Here is a 22,745-nt window from a genome sequence, read left to right on the forward strand (position 1 = left end):
CCCCAACATAGATGGCAATTAATCAAGACTTTAGTCTTTGTGTTGTACGTTACAATTGTTCAAAATAGTCCCATTGTTACAGCGGATTGTGGTTGTCTTGCATACAGTGACAAACCTTTTTTTGTGCTCTGAAGATGCTGAATAGAATATCAGCAATTAGTTAATAAATAGTTATTTTCTTATCAGTCTGTGTTCTCATCCATACTGTTAAAATTATTCAACATGTACAATGAACGCATAAGCCTTCCTCTACATGTATGACACTGACCTAAAACATGTCACAACTGAAGGAAAAATCAGTATGAATCTTGTTTGTACACTGTTCATTGGTTGATTGGTTTTCTGTCTGGCATCACTTAAGTAGCTAAGCCATGAGAGAAGTTGATTAAGCAGTTAACATATCCATCCTTCAACAAGCTATGAATTCAAATCTAAATGAGCATGGATGTTTTGTGAATGCTTTTTTTTGGTGGTAAATGAATCTCACTACTCAGTGTGAGACTGCTACCCTGCTTATTGTATACTTCAAGTAACTTAAAGTTTCGTACTTGGTCTCTAGAGCAAGATTTCCAGACTTATCTAACCCCTTAGCCCACTCATTGTGCTAATACTAATATACTATTGGCTTACAATCTCAGGGCTAGGATTCACATTATAAAAAGTGACTCTTAACTGCATGGCTTATGTTCATTGGATAGTTTTATATGTTTTGTGGAATAATTGCTACTTTTGTATGAGAACTCACTTTCAGTTGAAAAACCCTTACAGATTTCTCATATCCAGGATAAGATTCAAATTTTTAACCAACATCAAGAATCATCCTACAGACTGTACTACGGAGATACTCAAAAAGAGCAGAAGTCCCTGTCTGTGCTTTACTGAGGGACCAGAAAAGACAAACTACCCTGCGATTGAGGCAAGCTTTCTTTTTATTTATTTTATTTTTTCAAAATGAAATTTCAACTAACTGACAGCTCTTTTGCAACTTCTAAACATTCTAAAACTTCTCTTCTGAGATAGACATGAGAACTATAGACTGAGTCAATTACAGTACTGTATCCTTTATTATTATTAATGTGACACTTCCAGGGAGTCCAAAGACTCATCAAGGGAGGACACCTACTCTACAACTCTCTGGCTCCATCACTCAGTCCACTAACTAAGATGGCATTGCTGTAGTTGTGGTTCATTGTAGTTGGTGGACCGAGTGATGGAGAGTTGTAGAGTAGGTGCCCTCCTAGTATTTTCACGGACTATCACAACCATCCATGCCCACAGCAGGATTCGAACCTGCAGCATAGTCACTGCCATCATTCAATGATGACAGTGACCATGTAACACTGATTTTGGAAATGGCTAAATGTGTGGATGTTCCATTCAGAAAAGGTTACATGCCGAACTACAAAATAGAAACTGACCAAGTAAGGAGAATATTAGGTTCAGTCCCATGGTATCTGATACTAGATGGAAAGGATATTAACAGTGTGTGGAAGTATTAAAAAATGATGCAATATTAGAATGTGTCCCCAGAGTTCAAAGAATAAATAGGATGATAGGGTATGGATAGTCAGATATCGATTATCATTCACGTTGATGTTTTGTGGAATAAATACACATCTACAGATAATAAATGCAATTAATATTTATATAAATAAATTATTATGCTAATATTTTGCTTATGCCACCTAGGCATTTTCATGAGCACATGCATACAGGCACACTGGTAAAAAAGCAAACAGAAATATGAATGGCAGGAACCTACAGTTCTAATTGATACCCCCTATGGTTAAAATGATGGAAACAAGCTGACAGTCTCCCAGATTGTAGGTAACGTAAAGCAGCCGAATTTTTTGAGATTTGGCATATGATGTAATGCTGAGGCAGATTCTAGGAAAAGTCTCACGCATTTATGTGTATACCTGTACAAGAGGGAGGTTTTCTTCCACAGAATCCAGTGATCAGTATCTATAGCATGGTCTGTTATGCTGCAATGGCTGTATACCACAAGTAATAGACATACTGGTTTCCATAAAGAAAGGAAAAGAGAAAAATCATAAGTCAAAAACTGTGTGATGAATTTTTATGCAATTCAGTAAAAAGTAGTATGATATATCAGATGTGAAAGAAACATCCAAATTGTAAATAAATAGTTTAATTCAGTAACAAATGGATACATGAAGACAATGGTCAAAAACAAAAGGTTAAGATGAGATTCTCAAAGTGCCTCAATAAGGTATGTGTAGATTAAATTATAAGAAATGTGGTCATCCACTCACAGCAATTCAGTGCTCATAAAGATGTTTCACTGTTTATGTTGTGCAGGAGTTCAGTTGGTAATAACAACCATTGCTCTTGCAAAGCTCTCCAAATTGCCTGAAAGTTTCGGGGATGGAGGAAGGGTTGAGAGCAGCAACATCCTAGAGCATCCCACACATGCTCAACAGAATTAAGATAAGGAGACTTGGCTGGCCAGCCCAAACATACAACAGTGTCTTCTTGAAGATATTGGTCAAAGAGCTTTGCTCAATGAGAATAAGCATTTTCCTGTAGGATAAATTTCTCCTCTTATCACTCATGTGTTTGTCTTGTGGACAAACACAAGAGTCTAGGACCTCATTTACATTTCAGCATTTATGGTTCTGCTAGGAAGCACATACGTCCACCCAACAAGATACCATCCCAAATCATCACACTACCTCCACCATAAGTGTTCCTTTCACAGATATCAGAGGGATGATGTGTCTCTGGTTCTCTCCAGATCAGAACATGCCTGGTATTGTTTTCTAGAGCAAATCGAGACTTAACTATAAACAATACTGATCTCAATTGGCCTTGAGTCAAGTTGACGTGCATCCTGGCTCACATCAAATGTTCTTTCCTGTGGCATGGGAAAAAGGAGCAAGTAGAATAGCAGTCGCCTAGCATACAGACCATCTTTCTGAAGCCTTCTGCACACACACATAGAAGAAGCTAATATTCCTGTAGCCAATTCAGAGTAGCATCCTGTTTTGGTGAGCAGATAATCAGAGACACTGATTATTTGCTGTTTGTTTGTGGCTACTGGAATTTGTTCCACAGTTTCTGAATCACACAATGACTCACATGCAACTATCTGGCTAAGTCCACCTGACTTTGGCCATCCTCTAGTCTTAAATAGCTTGCAGCCATATCCAAGAATTTTGCTATCACAAAATGTCTTCTCACACCTAAAATTTCTAATTCCCATCTGAGGTAATAGGAATTTTTATGAAGGCTTTTCACAGTGAAAGGTGAATTAACATTGAACTTTCTGAAAATGTATCATAGCTTCCTTTATGAAGATTTGAAACATAGCAATTATAATTAGACAGAAGATGAAATCTACTTGGAAAATAAAAAAGAAAGAAAGGATTAAGAAGAAGCAAAGGGAAAAAGGAAGAATAAAAAGAGTCAAAATGTTTGTCTTGTATGTGAATGATCTCAAATTTCTCATACAGTAATACCTAATTTTTTTTACACACACACACATTATCCCATCTTGCCTACTCATTTTGGGGAAGAAAATGCTACCAGATTTATTTTATACATATCTATGAGTTTGAGGGAAGATTAGATTTGTATAAGAGGGACAGCCTACGCTGGAACATTTGTATAAGAGGGACAGCCTGCTTTTAGAGAGTCGTGGAAACTAAATTATGATGGTAGGAATGGTGAAAACCTGTGTGTAATGACAATGTTATGTAACTGTGGTAATAATGAGAATGGGTATTATCATGGAAATGACTGGAGAGAGAGAATGAGTTCAGACCCATAAAGCAAAGATGTGGGCATAAATAAGACATTGGATAAGAACAGAGATGTGCAAGTTATCCCCCTGTGTCACACAGACAAGAGTACACAAAAAATTATGCAGGCAGCTTATGTCTGTACACAAACACTAGTAATATCAGAAACAAAGGGGGAGAGTTTGTCCCCTTAGTCAATATATTGGTACCTCAGATTGTAGGTATTAGTGAGACCTGGCAATCAGAAGCATACATACTTACTGGTATCAAGTGTAAAGGGTACAGTATTTTTAGGAAGGAAAGACAGGATAGGAGAAGTGGGGGGTGTGCTGCTAATGTTATTGGATGACTTAAATCAAGTTAGTGTTGAGATCTATGACTGTAATACTAGTAACAGTTTTTCATCTGGCAGTGAATTTGAAGCCATTAGGTGTGAGGTAGAGGTTAACAAGATCAAATACATAGTGGAGTGTTGTTAAAGATCCAGTGACTGGTTGCTAGTGATGAAGAAATGAGTCACTGAATAAAGACAATGGATGCAAAAAGAGTAATTGTAATGGGAGAATTTAATTATTCAAACATTGGTTGGATAGTGGTACAAATCTCATGAGAAGAATGAAACGGAATTTACTGAGCTGTTGTGAGACAACTTCCTCAATCAGCATGTGACAGAAGGAACTCAAAGTCAAAGAGTATTAGATTTGATTATAGCGTCAGAGTGGATTTCAGTTGAAGTCGTGACTATTCTGCCTCCAGTTGGTGACAGTGATCATGCACTACTCACTTAGAAAGTAAGTTTATAAATATTCCATTCAGAAAAGGTTACATGATGAACTACAAAGCAGGAAATTATGACCAACTGAAGAGTATGCTGGATTCTGCTCCATGGTATCAGTTGTTGGATGGGAAGGATATCGACAGTGCACAGGCACATTTTAAAAAAATACTTAAATGATGCAACATCAGAATGTATCCTTAGAGTTTGAAGAATAAATAGGGGAGTGAAATGAACATATAATCTTATCAAGCAAGAGATTCATTCATAAGCAAAATATGATGTGGAAGGAATACTGTGTGCATAAGAATGATGTAAACTATGAAAATTATAAGCAGCAGGCCAGAAGAATCAATTGTTGTACAGAAACCTAAGTCTGCGCATGAAAAGAAACTGGCTCTTCAAGCTAAAGACAAGACCAAAGAATTCTATCGTTATGCTGCAAGTAAAAGAAAGAATGAATATGAAAGAATAGTATTAATATAATTACGGCTATTATAGCCTGTTTTTTGTTTAGGAGTGTCCCTTATTTTAATAAACTGGCTAACATTACTCAAAAAAGGGTATATATATTTTTTTAGGGCATTATGGGTGCATATAGAAGGCAATTATGGCAGAATAAAAGAAGTGGAAAAATTTTGTACATACCTTGTTTTTTGGTTCTATGATGCCTTCCAATTCCAAGATCCTGCTAAAGGTTGTTTATAAATGGGGGGAAGGGACATGGGGGTGTGTTTTACGGGAAATAAGTTTGGAAACCCGGGTTACTATTAATAATATACATATATATTATTTTGTTTAGGGCCGCATTTTTTGTGGGGAGGAGGGAGAGGGGGAAACGAAGGGGAAGGGTATCCTTATGTGGAAACTGGGATAGGGGTTAACGGGGTGTGGACCGTTTCGGTCATCGTCTGACCGTCATCGGAATCTTTTTCCCAGAAACAGAATCCCAGAAATTATACTTAATGAAAAAATAGTTCTACTGAATGCAGATGGTGACAGATACAGAAAGTTGTTCAACTAATGCGTGCCTATTTTGCTAAAAGCTATCAACCTGGTATATGCAGCACTGCACTCACTGCTACCGCTTCACTGAATGAAGAAATTCAAGCATATAACAGTGAGGTATTAGAGCTGTTGCACAAACTGAATAAAAATTCAGCAATAGGGACTGATAGAATATCAGCAAGAATGCTAAAAGAGTGTTCAGCTAAACTGGTATTCCTTTGACTACTATATAATTTAAGTCTCAGAACAGGAAAGATTCCACAGGAGCAGAAAGAATGTACGGTAAACCCATTGCACAAGGGTTCTGGAAAGACTGATGTATCCCTGGTGAGGACTAGTATCTCTGGAGTGGGAGTGAAAATTTTGGAAAATTTGGTTGGGTTCACATTCAGAAATGGGTTGACAGAGAACCTTTACTTCCAATAAATAGCATGGCTTTACTAAGGGAAGATAATGCTTTAGAAACTTGCTCACATTCTATAATAATGTTGCTACCACTGAGTTGGACAAAGGGAATGGATACACAATGATACTTTTGAACTTTGCTAAGGCTATTGATAGAATACAGCATGGAAAACTGTTGCATATATTGGAGAATATAGGTTTGGATTATAAAATATTTGAGTGGATAACAGGATGCCTGACTGACTGATATCAAAAAGTGGTATAAAGGGTATATGAATGCAAGATTTACACTGTTATTCAATCTGTACATTAATGACATTGGAAAGGATTTGACAGGCAATATACTGCTATTTGCTGATGATGCAAAGATAATCAGAAATGTGGCTGACATGCAATACTTGCAGAATGATTTCAATGGGTTGGAATTGTGGGCATGGGAAAATGTCTGTCTGTTCAATATTAGAAATGTAAAGTCATGCAACTTTGGTGAGATTAGATATCCAATGTCATACTATATATATTGATGGGATTATGCTAGAAGAAACTGATCAGGTTAGGGATTCTGGAGCTTTAGTAGATAGGATGTTGAAGTTCAAGAGCCAAATACAAGGGTGGTCTGAAAAATTCCTGGCCTAACAATGAAAACACAAATTTCTCATTAAAAAAATTTTTTTTTCAACATAATCTCCCTTAAGATTAATGCATTTATTCCAGCAATGTACCAGCACCATTATCCGGTCTCTGTAGTGGCTCTCAGTAAGATCTGCAAAATACCCCTCTACGGCTGCAATCACCTCTTGATTTGAAGAAAAACACCGACCAGAGAAGAAGAAGAGTTTTAGTTTTGGGAAGAGACAGAAGTCAGAGGGAGCCAAATCTGGGGAATAGGATGGATGTTCCAACAAATCATAGGGCAGATCCCTTAATTTTTCAATTGCCAAAACACCTTTGTGGGCAGGTGCATTGTCCTGATGAAAGATGATTTTTTTCTTCTACAAATCGGGTCTTTTCTCACGAATTTTTTTGTCTAGTCTGGTTAAAAGATTGGAATAATATTACCCGGTTGTTTTTTTCCCTTTTCAAGATAATTAATAAACAAAATACCTTTAGCATCCCATAACACTGATGTCATGACCTTTCCTGCTGATGGAACAGACTTTGTCTTCTTTGGCGCTGAACAACTGGATTCTGTCCACTGTTTTGACTCTGGTGTGTAATGGTGAATCTCAGTCTCATCCATAGTAATAAATCGACTCACAAAATCAGTTTTATTCTTGTTAAAACGCTCCAAGCACTGTTCAGAGATTTTCATGCATGTGCGTTTTTGATCTGCTGTGAGCAAGCGCGGCACCCATCTTGCGCAAACCTTTTTCATTTGCAATCCTTCATGCAAAATATATCTTACACATTCTTTAAATGCCTACAGTCTCAGCAATTGCACGCACTTTGACTTGCTGGTCATCCAATATCATATCGTGCATTTGATCAATGATTTCTGGTGTTACACTTTTTTGGACGTCCTTCATGTGAATCATCTTCAAGGCTGGTACGGCCACATTTAAACTCGGCAGCCCATTTCTTAATTGTCGAAAATGAAGGAGAAGAGTGCCTATAAACTTTTATGAACTTCGAATGAATTTCTTTAAACCTTCTTTTATAAAGAATTTTATAACCGTACAATACTTGATTTTATCCATTTCAAGGGATACAGACAACACTTTTGCTTCAGACAGTTGTATAAAACAAATTAATTGATATAATGACTTGCAATTTCATATGGATGCTTATGCCAAATGTACCAACTTAGGAAAAAAAATCGTGCCACTAGTGCTGCCATCTATGGTCGAGGCTGAGAACTTTTCAGACCATCCTCGTACAACTCAGAGGATAACTACAATGCTGAAACGAGCTTTGACACATAAAAATAAGTTGTTATTTAGCCTCTCTACAAGACCTCACTTGTACTATTATGTGCATGTCTGGTCTCCTGGTTTCCATGGTGACTAAGACAATAGAGAGGGAGTGCAAAGGAGTGTTAAAAATTATATCAGGTTTGTGGAATACTGATTATGAAGTCATATTGATAATTTGTAGACTGCAGACACTAGTAAGCAGAAGTAATATGATTGAGACTTACAAACTTCTAAAAGGGTCATACTGGATTTCAGTTGATGGAATTTTTCATTTTATTGAGGATGGAGAAAAGACAAAAGGGCATCCTTGGAAACTGAAAATTAATTCCATGAAGAAAGGGGTGAGATCTACATGTTTCTCTCATGGAGTGGTGCATGGATGAAACGGACTGCCATTGGATATTATATACGCAAGTTGTGTGAATGAATTCAGGTACAAGTATGACAGATGGTGCATATAGAATCCCTCGACGAGTTCCTGACTTCCTAGAGGTCTCTCTTAATTTATATATCGGTGGCTTCACATGCCCATTTAGGTTGGGTGTGCTGTCATGTGGCTTATGCAACCCATGATGTGCTACAAAATTCATATCAATTTGACCATATGATTGCATTTTTATTGATGTATGAATTAAGAGTGTGTAGAGCATCAGCGCTCATCTTAATTGGTCCAATGCAATTAATTGTAGAATAACTTTGAATAATTTATCAATTAATATAATTTTAAATATGGAAAGTATAAAGGTCAAATGAACAATAGCTATGCTTCCGTTTATGTGAAACGCACAAAGGGTTTATGCTTCATGGTGAGATTAGATTATCATTGGCAAATACTAGAGTGAGACATGGATAATTGGAATCTTGATACAATTTTTAAATACAGTCATACAATACACACAGAAATTGGAAAAGTAATCACTTGGGAAATTATTATTTTTCCAGACTAAACAAAACAAAGGCTGAAATAACTTACATATTTATACACAAGTTCCAACCTCTGACTATAATCATAGTCAATCAATCTATGAAAGCTCTGGACAAAAAACTGGACATTTATTAGATCATCGATACTCTTTCCCATTATAAATATGGGCAAAAATGTTATAAATTATTTATAGCTAATTATATATTATAATTAGCCTCCAGATGGTGCGTCCCCTGGGTGGTAGATAGAGGAGCCGACCAGATATGGTGGGATGGTCCAAATATGTTGAATAAGGACTTGTGGACCAACAGGGCCACAGGGGGGGGGGGGCTATCATCTTGACAACAAGGGAAGTGGCTTTCCCATGGTCCCCTAGCTGGTTTTATTCTCTCCTCCTCCTTCGAGTTGGGCTCCCCCTTGCTCTTCAACCTTTCCTATATGGCATTCCTTGACCAACTCTTGTTAACTGATGACCCTAATGCTATTAGAGTACTCAAGGGTTATGGGTCATTCTATTTCTATCTCTAATCTATCTCCATGTCTTCTCTTTAAAATTTCCTCCTAGCACTTTAAGGCCTCAAGATGGCAGCCCCATTACGGCTGTCATATAACTGCTGACTAACAAATCTGCTAGACTGCAGATTTGTTAGTAAGCAGTTATAATTGAAGGAGATACAGGAAGATGATCTGATGTTAATTCATGTGCAAGACAAGGGAGCACATTTCCACTGTTATTCATCACCTATATGGATCACATTACAAAGGAATGTGACATTAAACTTGATATGAAAAATTGGAGATTTAATGTCAGCTTTTAATATATGCAGACTGGCTGGTTGTTGATTTGGATTTACAGCCAAAGAAACTCAGGCTATGAGGCCAGTGTATTATGTCTGTCAAATGTGTGGGTTCTACTGGCCAGTTTTATCTGTTTGCAGGATGAAAAACCCAAGTTTCCAAGAGTAAAGCCCTTCTCATAGATCAGCTAACCCATCTTCAGGGGAAAATAGTCCCTGATAAAAGGTTCTTTGCTTTCGAGACAGGATTCGAACCTAGGTCTTTTCAATTAAACTATGCAGTTGTTATATTCCTAAAGTAAATCCAGTACAAGTTTGCAGAATTCCTTAAATAAATTGAATAAATGCTGTAACAAACATGGCATGAAAACTAGCAAAAAGGACCACAAAAATTACAATAACAGGCAGAAACCAAACTTCAACTGTATTCTGAATCAGAGAACCTACAGAAGAAATAACATTTTAGCACAATTTTTAGTGAAGATGGTAAATTAAATATGGAAATAGGTAACAGAATAACCAAAGCTAGTATTGTGGGGAGTTAAGCGAATAAAATTATATGGAATAAAAGAGAATTAGTCAAATCATTAAGCTATCTTCATACAAGGCAGTGTTCGAACCAATTTGACTTTTAGATCTGAGAGCTGGGTTAGAAATAAAACACTTGATCAAAGACTGGAAACCATAAACCATAGATATGAAAGTTGGAAAAATTAGGAGACTGAACAGATGACATCAATGGTAAAATCACATGACAAATAAGGATATTAGGAAGGTTGAGACATTGTTAATTTTCTGGAATGTGTAAGTAGAGTTAATCTAAGGTGGTGTGGTCACTTAAACAGAATGGAAGTGGAAAAGTTAGCAAAACAGGTGTTTGTTGCTAGGATGGCAGGAAAAAGACTCAGATCTGTGTGGATTTGATACACTAAGAAGTGCTTACAAGACTGAAATGTAAGATCTCACATTTTGTTTATGAGCACCCCTTCTGTTAAACTTATTGCCTTGAACCCTGTGGTTTGGCAATTAAAACATAAATGTATGCTACAAGTTATTCAAAAATTAAAAACAAAAAGTGGAAAAGTATATTTTAGTAAACATAGATAAAGCCGAAGGTAAAAACTTTCTTTGTTCCTTAACTGTCATTCATAACATTTTTAAGTTTAAATATGTTGAAATGGTAGGCCAATAAAGACCTAAGCATATTTTAACATTTACATTGGTGGCCCAGGGTTTTTTTTTTTTTTTTTTTTTTTTTTTTGTGAAAAGAATAAAATAGGAATTAAAAAGAGGATAATATAATACAATCATAGTGTATAGTAGAGAATATGGCTTCATCTTAAGAATAAGATAAGACTGTGAAAAGTGAAGGTGAAAAACAGGTGGTGGAGTACGCTAAACAGGTTACATAGAATTTCAAGATATCCATACCAACTGATTAATCACCTCACCGGCCATTATGGATCAAATACGGATATGCATACGCTTCGTATCCATCATATATTTCAATGTAATATCAATGGTATTAAAATTTTAATATGCACTTCGCATCCATGATAAACTCGATATCTATAGATGTCTTGGCCGGTAGCGTGGTTAATTATGCAAATCACAGCCAGGACTTGTGTAAAAACTCCACAAATTAACTTCCCTTTACAGAAAATATAATCTGTATATTTTAATATATAGATTAATCATACTTGATGATATTGTGGAAATATCAAGTATTTCCTATATCATTTACCAGCACACCACTAGTCACCTGCCTTCTGCTGGAATTTGGTATCTTCTATCACCCACCCTTTAATCCACATCATACCTTAGTAATAGATAACTAAGGCATGACTGACCCTTCACAAACCATGCTGTCGCCTCAGATATCATATTCTTATCCACCCATTCCTGAATTCTCTTTTTGACCAATTTTTCCAGTATTTTTACCACCACTCCTGACATACTGATTGGTCTATAATTTGCTGCCACAGACTTGATTCTCCCTTGTGCAAAGGAAAAGATTGGTCAATTGGTAGAGCCTCTGCTACTAGTAGCTTAAGCAAGTTTGAGCATGGTTAGTAGTTGGACGGGTTCAATCGTTTGATGCTGTTGGCACACTCTTCCTCGATGAGTCTTAGGACTCTCTGGAGGTGTCACATAATTTTTTTAAAATATATTTTAATATTTAATATTAATTAATTATTATTATATTAAATATATTATATTTTAATATAATTTAATATATTGAATTAATATTATTAATATAAATATTATTTTGATATTTAATAATATTATAACATTATTATAATAATAAGTATTATTATTATTATTTTGCCCTTCTTCCACTCTCTTAAAGACTTTGCCAGAGCTGACACCTAAATGAAACATTCATATATTAATAACTTAACACGTATAAAACCAACAGTAATAACTTTAATTAATTAAAGGTACAAATATTTCATACTTAAAGTAACAGTACATCATCAGTTAAAGGAATGGAATACAAAGTACAGAACTGTTGGTGGATAAACAATTAAATTTTTGTCGTGTACCAGAAGATTAATGCTAATAAAATATTATTAAATAAGTCTTAAAAATTAATTCATTGATGGTTGCATAAGATAAGAATCTCCCAAACTTTTTTTTTGGGGAGGGGGGGGGGAGACAGTCATTTCAATTCAAATTTGGCTGTTTGGCCATTTGAAAAAAGGGCTTTGCAACTTTCTTTGAAAAGGCATTCATATTTAAACTTGCATCTGTAAAGAAGACAAATTTTATCCCATTGGATATTATGTTTAGAGTCAATGCTATGTTGTGCTAGACTAGACTTATGAGGTTTCATGTATTTGATATAATATTGATGTTCCTTCATTCTTTTTTCCACAGAACGGACTGTTTGTCCAAAGTAGGATAAATTATTACATTCACACGGTATCTGGTAAACACCAGCTAATGATAGAGGTGCCAGTTTGTCTTTTGTAGATGGCAACAAGTGAGAAATTTTGTTGATAAGAAAATATGTGGGAATAAGATGATACTTCTTCAAAATTCTGCCAATAGGTTCTGAGATGCCTGAAATATAAGGTATTGGAACTCTGCAGTCTGTTGAAGACTCCTGAGGGTTGGAACATAGGAGTCAATTATCTGCTGGATTTGATTACGGTTGTAACCATTAGAGTCTATTAACTTTTTTATAGTGAAAAGTTCTTGTTGTAAGCTTAATGGGGAGCAGCACACTTTATGTGCTCTATTAATTAAAGATTTGATAATGCTGATTTTTTGAGAGGTGTGATGAGCAGACTTTTGATAAATGTATCTGCCAGTAAAGGTAGGTTTTCGATAGACACTTGTTGACAAAGTATCAGAGGATGTCCAAGAATGGTAAACTACCAGACTTTTCTTTTTCCATGGTGAACTGAATGCATGGGTGAATGCTATTTATCTGTTGTAGAAATGTGGTAAGTTCCTCTTCAGCATGTGGCCAAATAGCAAAGACATCACATCATCAACATAACAAAACCAAAGAGAGGGTTGGGGATGAATGGATGAAAACAAGGTGTCTTCCAGATGTTTCAAAAAATAGTTTGAAACATCTGGAAGATTGCTGAAAAATACTGAGGACACTGTTTTCCAATGAAAACAATGTCCTCAGTATTTCACCTGTACAATGCAGAGGCGAATCGACAACTCAACCTTTCCTTCTGTGGAAAAATGGTAGAACATGAGTCTCACCCAAAATACCTTGGAGTGAGCCTGGGCAGAAGCCTAACCTATAAAAGGCACATCATCAACCTCTCCAATAAAATTAAAACCAGAAATAACATCATTTCAAGGCTTGCTGGAACAACCTGGGGTTGTGGTGCAGAAGTCCTAAGGTCATCTGCACTAGCCCTCACATTCTCTGCAGCAGAATATCGTACTCCTGTCTGGGAAAGAAGTACACACACTAACATTATAGACACCAAGCTGAACTCTACCATGCACACAATTAGTGGGACAGTGAGAAGCACCCCTCTCTCTCCTGGCTGCCTGTTCTATCCAACATTGCTCCACCACACGTACGGAGAAGACAAGCCTCGATTAAGGAATTTAATAAAGCAATGAGCAACCCACTCCTACCCCTACACCGGACTCTCATAAACCCACCTAGTCTTCGCCTCAAATCTAGAAAGCCTCTCTGGTCCATGGATGAACTCTCTTCAGCTGCGCTGCCATCAATATCTGACATACGGAGAGAATACTGGTCCAACAATCTACCAACAAACGGCTTACTGGTAGAAGATCCCTGTGCTCCGCAGCCTGGTTTTGATCTTCCTAGGAAGATTTGGGCATCCATAAACAGGATCAGAACTAGTCAGGGCAGATGTGGCTATCTTCTACATAAATGGGGGCTGTCAGATCACCCTTATTGTGATTGTTCTCCCGTAGATCAGACGATTACTCATATAGCGTACGACAGCCCAAGCCTCCAATTTCACGATGGTGGCCTACAAGACATCCACAAGGTGACGGATGAGGCCTTGAATTTTGTTTCCATCATACTAACTTGTAGTTGGTATGATGGTGGCGGTGGTTATGGAGGAAATAGAAGATCACGGTCCCATCTCACCACGAAGACGTTATTCTCATAGTTACTCTCATAATCCTCATCATAGTATCAGCAGAACTCCTCTTCATGTTAGAAGATGATGATACAGTGTGAAACGGGCCTCCTCTAATGGATCAAATTTTCTCACACAAGACACAACTACTCTCTACTTAAAACTCGAATACAGCTACTTTTATGTTATGAAGTGTTGTGAGAACATACAGCCTTGTCATACCTGGTGCAGCAGGATGATAATTGTCCCTGGCTTAATTATGACAAGTTACTTTTGCTTTATATTTTTTTTAAAAAAAAGGAAAGATTTAGAAAGCATGTTGTGCCTTTTATGTAATGAACTTTTATATGTTAAGATTTTCATCATTTGTTTCTGGAAATTGTGATTGTACTTTTCACTTACCAGTTTTCATGAAGCCATAAGCATAAATAAATAAATAAATAAATAAATAAAGATGAAAACAAGGTGTCTTCCAGATGTTCAAAAAATAGTTTGCCAAAGGTGGAAACAGAGGGCTTTCGCTTTCTCTCATTTATTCTTACATTTTCTTTTTGACTTTGGAGCTCTTGCTTTTTTCTGTTCTCAGTTCGCTAATATCTTGCTGTTTCTACAGCCTTTCAATCTCGTGCTTTGTCCTGAGGAGGACTATTGTAAGCGAGCTATTTCTTTATTCAGTTCTTCTACATTCTTTTGAACTTCCACCACCACAACCACTACTTTCAATCACTTCATTCATATTCTTTTGCATTTCTTTCACCATCATTTAAACTCAGAACTCAATTCACTCTCTAATGCTGATTATTATTATTATGTGAAACCTCCAAGGAGTCCTTGCACTCATCGCAGGAGAGCACAGGGCACACTAATCCACTACACAAGAACTCCATCTCCTCTACTTAATTCTACTGCCACAACACTAACACCATTAACACACAATGTCATGTACTGCCCACCACCAATAGTATTTTGAGTCTGTAAATTGTGTGTCTTGTTGGCCAATTTGCTTATATGCAGGATGAAAACCCGAATTTTTGGGAGGAAAAACCCTGCTACCTCCATATGAGATCAACTAACTCACAATCAATTGAAAAAGCCAATATAAAGATTCCTCTCCATCATGATATAAAATAAAATGAAGTACAATTTCATTCTTGTTTGCCAAAGGTATGAGTGATCTCCTCGTTTTTAGCCGGCCTGGTTGCCCAAGTGGTTAGCGTATCCCTTGTGGGTTTGAATCCCTCCATGAGCATGGATGTTTGTAATTGTCTTTGAAAATACTAGTGGTGGCAGTGATGGGTGGTAGATGGTGTTGGTGTAGTTGCGGTTTGTTTGTGGATTGAGTGGTGGATACAGAGAGTCATAGAGTAGGTACCCTCCCTCGAATCTTTGGACTCTCTGGAGATGTCAGGTAAAAATAATGACTAGAATCAAATTCAGTCTTTTCCAAATTCCACTACTTACATCTGGCCAAATGCTATGGAGAGGTTTCAAGAATCTCAGTCGTTGGATTTTTTTATATATATATATATATATATATATATATATATATGGTAATCCCCCACACAGATATTGTTTAACCTGTAATACATTACTGCAGTGGATGTGTAGAAAGTTAAGAAAAAACCTGTTAACATTGAATCATGTCCAACATAAAGGCTTCCTTAGCAAGATGCCACCCTACAACCTTTCTCTACTTACACTCTACAGTTAATGTCCAGTTTTGTAATGTTACACCCAATTCTCCATTTATATGGTAGATTGGTTCCAGAAAAAATTGTGTAAATGAAAACCGTGTAAAAAAGAATGCACTGCATATGAAAAAATAGAAGAATGATTCCAGTTGTGAAAACCCAATATGAACAATAAGTTATTTTCAAACAAAACATATATCTTAAAGAAAATAGTGTCTCACTAATAAAACAGAAATTCGAAAAGATCCAAATACACCCATGCATATAGTTATTAGTTAAATTTTATATGCCATCACTTTCTGACAGTAGCTGCATTATTTTGTGAGAGACTGGAATTAAATCACTTCCATCACTTGAAACACTTTGGCCATCCTATTCATACTGCAATGCCGAAACGTTTTCATCAGTAAAAGGAACTAAATTAGCACTAATTTCCAAAAATTCTGAAGGTTGACTTTTTTTTTTACCACGAACTCTGCAATTAATCACTGAAATCCTGTTTTGACTAAATCTTTGGATAATTCTGCATATCCCACCATACATGACTTCAGCTCATGTTTAAACTGTTCAGCTCATTCAGTATTTGGATCATTTGTAAGAAAATGACTGCAATTTTACTAGCCATTGGAAGCCCTTCTTTAATTAATCCTGCAGTGAGTAGAATTTCTTCATCATCACTTTTTTCTTTTTCATTGAGATTCTCAAGACAGCTTCTATTATTTCATCATTACTAACAGCCTTGTCAACCATCTATTCTTCAATATCTGCAGACAAAAAATAATCAAATCCTTCTCTGCCAACTGCATGTGCTAATGTGAAGATATTGGGATATTCAGTTGTATACAAAGGTACAGAATTTTTCTTTTTCACACATTCTGGCCAAGTAGCTTTCCAGCATGCATTTAAAGTTGATGGTTTCAATTCTGATAATACCAACTTAGCAAGTTTGATGCAATCCAAAATAGAAACTTTCTTCTTCACATCAATAACTGTCAGTAAATTATCCTTATCTAGTTTATTATTATTATTACGTAGCACCTCCAGGGAGTCCAAAAACTCATCGAGAGAGGGAACCTGCTCTACAACTTTCCGTCTCCACCCTGCCACCAACCACAACTACCTTCATCATCTACACCAATGGCATCTACTGCTGACCACCACCACTAGTACTTTCACAGACAATCACAAACATCCGTGCCCATGGTGAGATTCGAACCCACAGCCTTTTGGCTGGAGAGCAGATACGCTAACCACTCAGCCAACCAGACTGGCCAATATCCAATATGTATTGAAATATTCTTCTTATGTAATAAGTTTTGAAGGTAGCGATCACACCCTGTTCTAGTGGTTGTATTAGGTGGCAAAGAACAAAATTACCCATTCGGGTGTTCTAAAACAGGATGGACATTGTCTATAATCAATAAAACTTTAAGGTCCAGATTTTTTCCCATCAAATAGCATTTAACTTCTTGAACAAAACATTGATCAAACCATTCATTAAAAATTTCTTTTGTAACCCAACCTTTTTTTATTTGCCTTCCAGTGCACTGATAGCATGTTAAAATCCACACGTTTCATTGTCCATCTTAGGGATCATTAATGAGTAATGGTTTTTCATATAGCATTACTGCAAAATAACAGAGTCACATGATCCTCAAATGCTTTAAAGCCATCAACACCAGTTTGTGATTTCGCTATATAAGTTCTACTTTTTGTTAGAGTAATCCCTGATATTTAAAACATCGAGGTTCTGCAAAATTGAAGTCTAAGTACATATGTACTGTACTAGAAAATGATAATTTTAATGGAAATACTCTTTTTAACAGAAGTGAATTCAAACAAAAGTTTTAAAAATAAGCGCCATTTGAACCTTATTAAATCAAAATATACAGTGTACAAATAGTCTTGCTTTTGTTATTTCGAAATCGTGTAAAAAGAGAATTAGCCCTATATTTGATAAGCAGTTTTTCGTTTGGATTCTAGTATCTGAATGCATGTGTGTTAGGTGTTAAACAAGTATTATCAAATCCAGATGTAAGTATTTGTTACTTAAAAAAAAAAAAAAAAAAAAAAAAAAAAAAAAACATTAATTATATTATTATTATTATGGGCAACTCCAGGGAGTCATTAGACTCATTGAAGGAGGCCCCAAATCATATTCATCACAACTATTCGACATTCATACAGTATCTATCATACCTCACCTTAAACTCATTCACTGTCACAGCATCCACCAGACTCTGGGAGCGCATTCCACTCATTCACCACTCTAAAAGTAAAGAACCCAGCTCTAACACCTTTACTAACCACACTTTTGCCCAGTTTCCATGGATGTACCCTAGTCCTCCCATAACCAGCCCTGTTTCTCAAAAATATCTTCTGAATTAATTTTATAGAAACCCTTCAGTAATTTGAATGTCTCAATCATATCTCCCCTCCTCCGCCTATTAACCAATTTTTGCAACCCACAAATCCTCAACCTGTTCTCATAAGGTTCATTCCACAGACCTGCTATCATCTTGGTCACTCGCCTCTGGATCCTCTCCACCTCCTCCCCATCAAGAAGAAACCTAGGTGACCAAATCTGGGCACAGTAGTCGAGATGGGATCTTATCAAGGCTACAATGAGCATTTGACATTGACAAAATTTCTGATGTCGTCATGAAATCTACTCCAAAATTACATTAATCACTAAAACTTTTAGTGAAAGCTTTGAACAGAACTATAAGTTTTATAATACCCACAATAACATAAAAATGTCTACTTCTTGCTATAAAATTAAACTGCACGATAGATGTACCTTGTGCGTAAAACTATATGTAAAATCCTAAAAATTTGATGTTATTATTATTATTAACACCAGATCCCCATGCATTGAAAGACTCCTGTTGTTTTCCTCTGGTTGCATGTATATACAAGGAATGATTCCATTTAGTTGAAGCTTATCACCCATTCAAAAGCAAACCTGGGCATTTAAATGAGCAATACTAATTTCCAGACATGCAATTCAATAGCAAACTAGCAATTGTAAACAAAATTAACATACCTCACTTGACGGAACTTTTTAATTTCAGTATATATATATACATTCAAAATATTACAGCTATAAGAATTTACCTCACAAAATCATCTCTTTAATATCGCCTAAAAATCAGAACATAATTCCATGGTTACAACCTCAATACGCTTACCCACATTTCGACTCCACGAGTTTAATCACATGCCATGAGGTAACTCACTGTTATCAATTCGCCCAGTTTCCGCAACTACCAAGATAATCATGGACCGCAATTACGTCATAAAACAATTCATTCATTGGCTATTCCTTACTGTTTTAAGAGGAAAAAATATATATTATGCCTCACTTTATGTCCTGTTCTATTTTCTTTCTCTTACATACAATTGAAATCATAATAAGACAAAATATTAATTAATAAACAAATACTACGAAAAAAAAGAAAGAAAAAACTGGGAGATCCATTTACTCCAAATTTATAGAATTGAGGACATACGGTGATATGTTGTGTAGTAGAGTAGTATGTCCTCCCAGGATAAGTCCTTGGACTCCTTGGAGGTATCACGTAATAATAATAATAATACTAATAATAATAATAATAATAATATTAAATTGGTTAATTTAGAGGGGGGAAACAAGAATTGTGTATATATAAAAAATGTATTTATAGAATCTTTGCCCATCATATCACAGGTACCTTCGGTAAAAATAAAATAAAATAAAATAAAATAAAATAAAATAATATATATATATATATATAAGCGCAAAGAAAATATGACAGAGTAAGGTTAGGTGGTTTTGTATTATGGCTAAAGATTATGACTATGAGACCAGTGTTTTATGTATTATTATTATTATTATTATTATTCCTGATACCTCCAAGGAGTCCGAAGACTCATCGCGGGAGGACATCTTCAACTGTCTCTACACCTTACCTCTACTACGAATCAACGCCATCTACCGCCCACCTCCAACACCACCACAACTAGTAATTTTTGTCTGTAAATTGCGTGTGTTCTGAAGGGCCGATTTGTATGTATGCGGGATGAAAAACCCGAGTTTCCGGGAGAAAAAACCCTGCTACCCCCGTATGAGATCGGCTAACTCACCATCGATTGAAATCGACCAGATAAAGATTCCTCCCGTCGCGACGAGAATCGAACTTAGGCCTATTCCAATCGAAGGGCGCAATGTACCGTCGTTCTTCCAATTGCGCTACGGAGGCGCTCAAAAGTTGGGCCCGTCCGGGATGTTAAGTGTTAAGTGTATGTGTTCTTTTGACTGATTTGCTGGTTTTGGAAATAAAAATCGAAGTTTTTCGGGGGGGAGGGAACAAAAAACTTTCATCTCCGTATGAGACAAGTAACTCACCTTCAGATTAAAAAGTCCTTATAAATTTCTTTACATTCTAGACCAGTATTTCCCAACGTTTTTTGGATAAAATAAATAAAATAAAAATAAAATAAAATAAAATAAAATAAAACTTCAAAGTTTAATGATAATTGTTGTTCTAACGATGTTTGTATTTTCCTTCCAGAAATTCAGTGCTACAAAACAGATAAACTGGTCAGAGAACACATAAAATTAACAGACATAACACACTGGACCATAGCCTTAGTTTCTTCGGCCGTCATTCCAAACAACAACGAAACCACCTGTAGCAAATAAATTATTAGAAAAACTCCATAGCTCACTTTGTATCGACAATTTCCATTGGCTGGAAGACCTGGGTTCGAATTTCGTCTACGACGGAAAGAACCTTTAAAGAACTTTTCAGCTGCAGAGGAGTTAACTGGTTTCATAGTACTGTGACAGGGTTTTTACTACCGCACAATAGCAAACCAACCGCAGAATACATAATAGGCAGACATACTGCGCTATGCTGATAGGATTAACGGTCCTGCAAAGCATTAGTTAGATTTCTAAGTAACCAGTTACTTGGTCATGATAGGTCGAGTCTAACAGGTAAGTGAAAGACGAGCGCTATCCACCACCTATATGCACTATAATTCACCTGTATATATCTAACAGATTTCTCTTATCAACTTATATATATATATATACAGGGTGTTCGGGATAAATTTGACATATTTATAATTAATTATATTTTTCCGTAAGTTACATGTATTAACACACACTTCTCTTCATTTAAAAGTTTGGACCCTTCTTCATTCATATACAAGATGTCAGAAAGGATGGATAGCTGGAACCCACCTGAATCATGGAAGAGAATAACTTGTATCATGATGATTCGTGCCCGCCATCAAAATAAGGATATTACGACTGCTGCCCAATGCTCCCTGAATACAGTAAAAACAATCAGGCATGAACTAGAGACTTGTAATGGTGACTACGAGGATGTAGCAAGAAGAAAGATCCCTAGCAGACGATCTGATTGCGTTTGTACAGCAGAATTCCTCGCAAATCTGCAGGAACAGGTGTTGAAGAACCCTGGCATTGGAATTCGGGCTTTGTTCGTGGAGTTGCTAACTGTAGTCAAGCCCTGGATAACAAGGGTAGCCAATGGTAGGCCGTATGTATGGCAGCAGGATTCGACCCCTTGCCACACCTCTGGGAAAAGTCAAAAATGGTTGTCTGAAAATTTCTACGACTTCACCAGTCCAAATGTTTGGCCTCCAAACTCCCCAGACCTTAACCCCATAGATTATTTTGTATGGGGCGCAGTTGAAAAAGACACCAATCGCACTTCCAGTAATACAAAAGCCCAGTTAATGGATAAAATTAAAACAGTTTTTGCGGCCCTTCCCAGGGAGACTGTAGCATCAGCTTGTTCGAGGTTCCGAAGCAGAATTGAAGCTGTGATCGATGCTAATGGTGGTTATTTTGAGTAAATCTTGTTGATAGTATTGTAATTAACTCTGCCTGTAATGTTTTTTTGTCAATTCATTAAATTTAATAGATACAAAGAAGATTTTCTTTTTCCTTACGAAACTGTCAAATTTATCCCGAACACCCTGTATATCTCAATGATATAAGTTCTGAGGCGATAAAGACGATGTGGAAAGGATATAAAGAAGTGTAGCAAAGATGATATCGGGATTATGGAATGCAGGTTATGAAAACGATTGACAGAATGTGAAGTGCAGACACTGGTAAGCAGCAAAAAGTCGCATAATATGATAGAGGTCAATAAACTTCTGAAAGAGTGTCATAGGTTGTCGACAAATGAAAAGTTTCATTATACGGAAAATAGAGAAAACAGAGGGATATCCGTGGAAGTTGCGTTTGTTGATAAAGAACGGTGAAAGATAGAGTTTTTCTCTCAGAGAGCAGTCACTGAGTAGAAAAGTTGGCTTGTTGAAGTAATAGGAGTGTGATTGCTGATGTGGATGATCTATGCCCCCCTCAATAAGTCCTTAACTCGATGGAAGTCTTAGATACTACTGCCACGAATAATAATATTACTATTAATAAATTATTGTTATCAGAAAGCACTGTGTAGGTGTAGGAGTGCATCCACGCTGACTTTCACTGCTCCCGTTTTTATAGTTTTAAAGTGGTTTTAATTCCTATTTTTTATTTAAAAGTGCTACAAGGTAATTCTACGTGTTACGCTGAAGACAGAAGTATAATTCATCGAAATCGGCTAAGTAGAATCCAAATTTTGAATGATGAAAGTCTTAGACAACGTGGACTGTGGTCACCAACGAATAACAAATGATGTCTCCATTTTAATAGATATGCTGCACTTGCTCAGGGAAGGAAATTCCAAAGGTTACCGAGACATCAAAGGTCACTAAGCATAATGTCCTGTAACAAGGGTACTAAGCCATTAAGCAACGAAGGGAACGGGCCGCATTGCTCTGGGCGCGATCGAAGACTACACTACTAGTCC

General features: G+C 36.4%; 1 protein-coding gene across 3 annotated transcripts in view; it reads right to left on the reverse strand.

The window, feature by feature from the left end:
• The window catches only part of LOC150093840 (polypeptide N-acetylgalactosaminyltransferase 2-like), a 137,355-nt gene extending 118,201 nt beyond the window's left edge, over positions 1–19,154 (reverse strand). Inside the window, exon 1 of one of the 3 annotated variants that reach the window (XM_090412709.1) lies at positions 19,065–19,154. The gene's annotated coding sequence lies outside the window, so the exon portion shown is untranslated. Of the gene's footprint in view, positions 1–18,919 lie in introns of all 3 variants that reach the window. The other 2 variants (XM_090412707.1, XM_090412710.1) reach the window with 2 other exon arrangements.
• Positions 19,155–22,745: the final 3,591 nt, after the last annotated feature.

Source organism: Typopeltis vanoorti, chromosome 23, assembly GCF_054136105.1.
Source record: "Typopeltis vanoorti isolate ZY-2024b chromosome 23, IOZ_Tvanoo_1.0, whole genome shotgun sequence".
In the NCBI taxonomy this organism is placed as follows: Eukaryota; Metazoa; Arthropoda; class Arachnida; order Uropygi; family Thelyphonidae; genus Typopeltis; species Typopeltis vanoorti.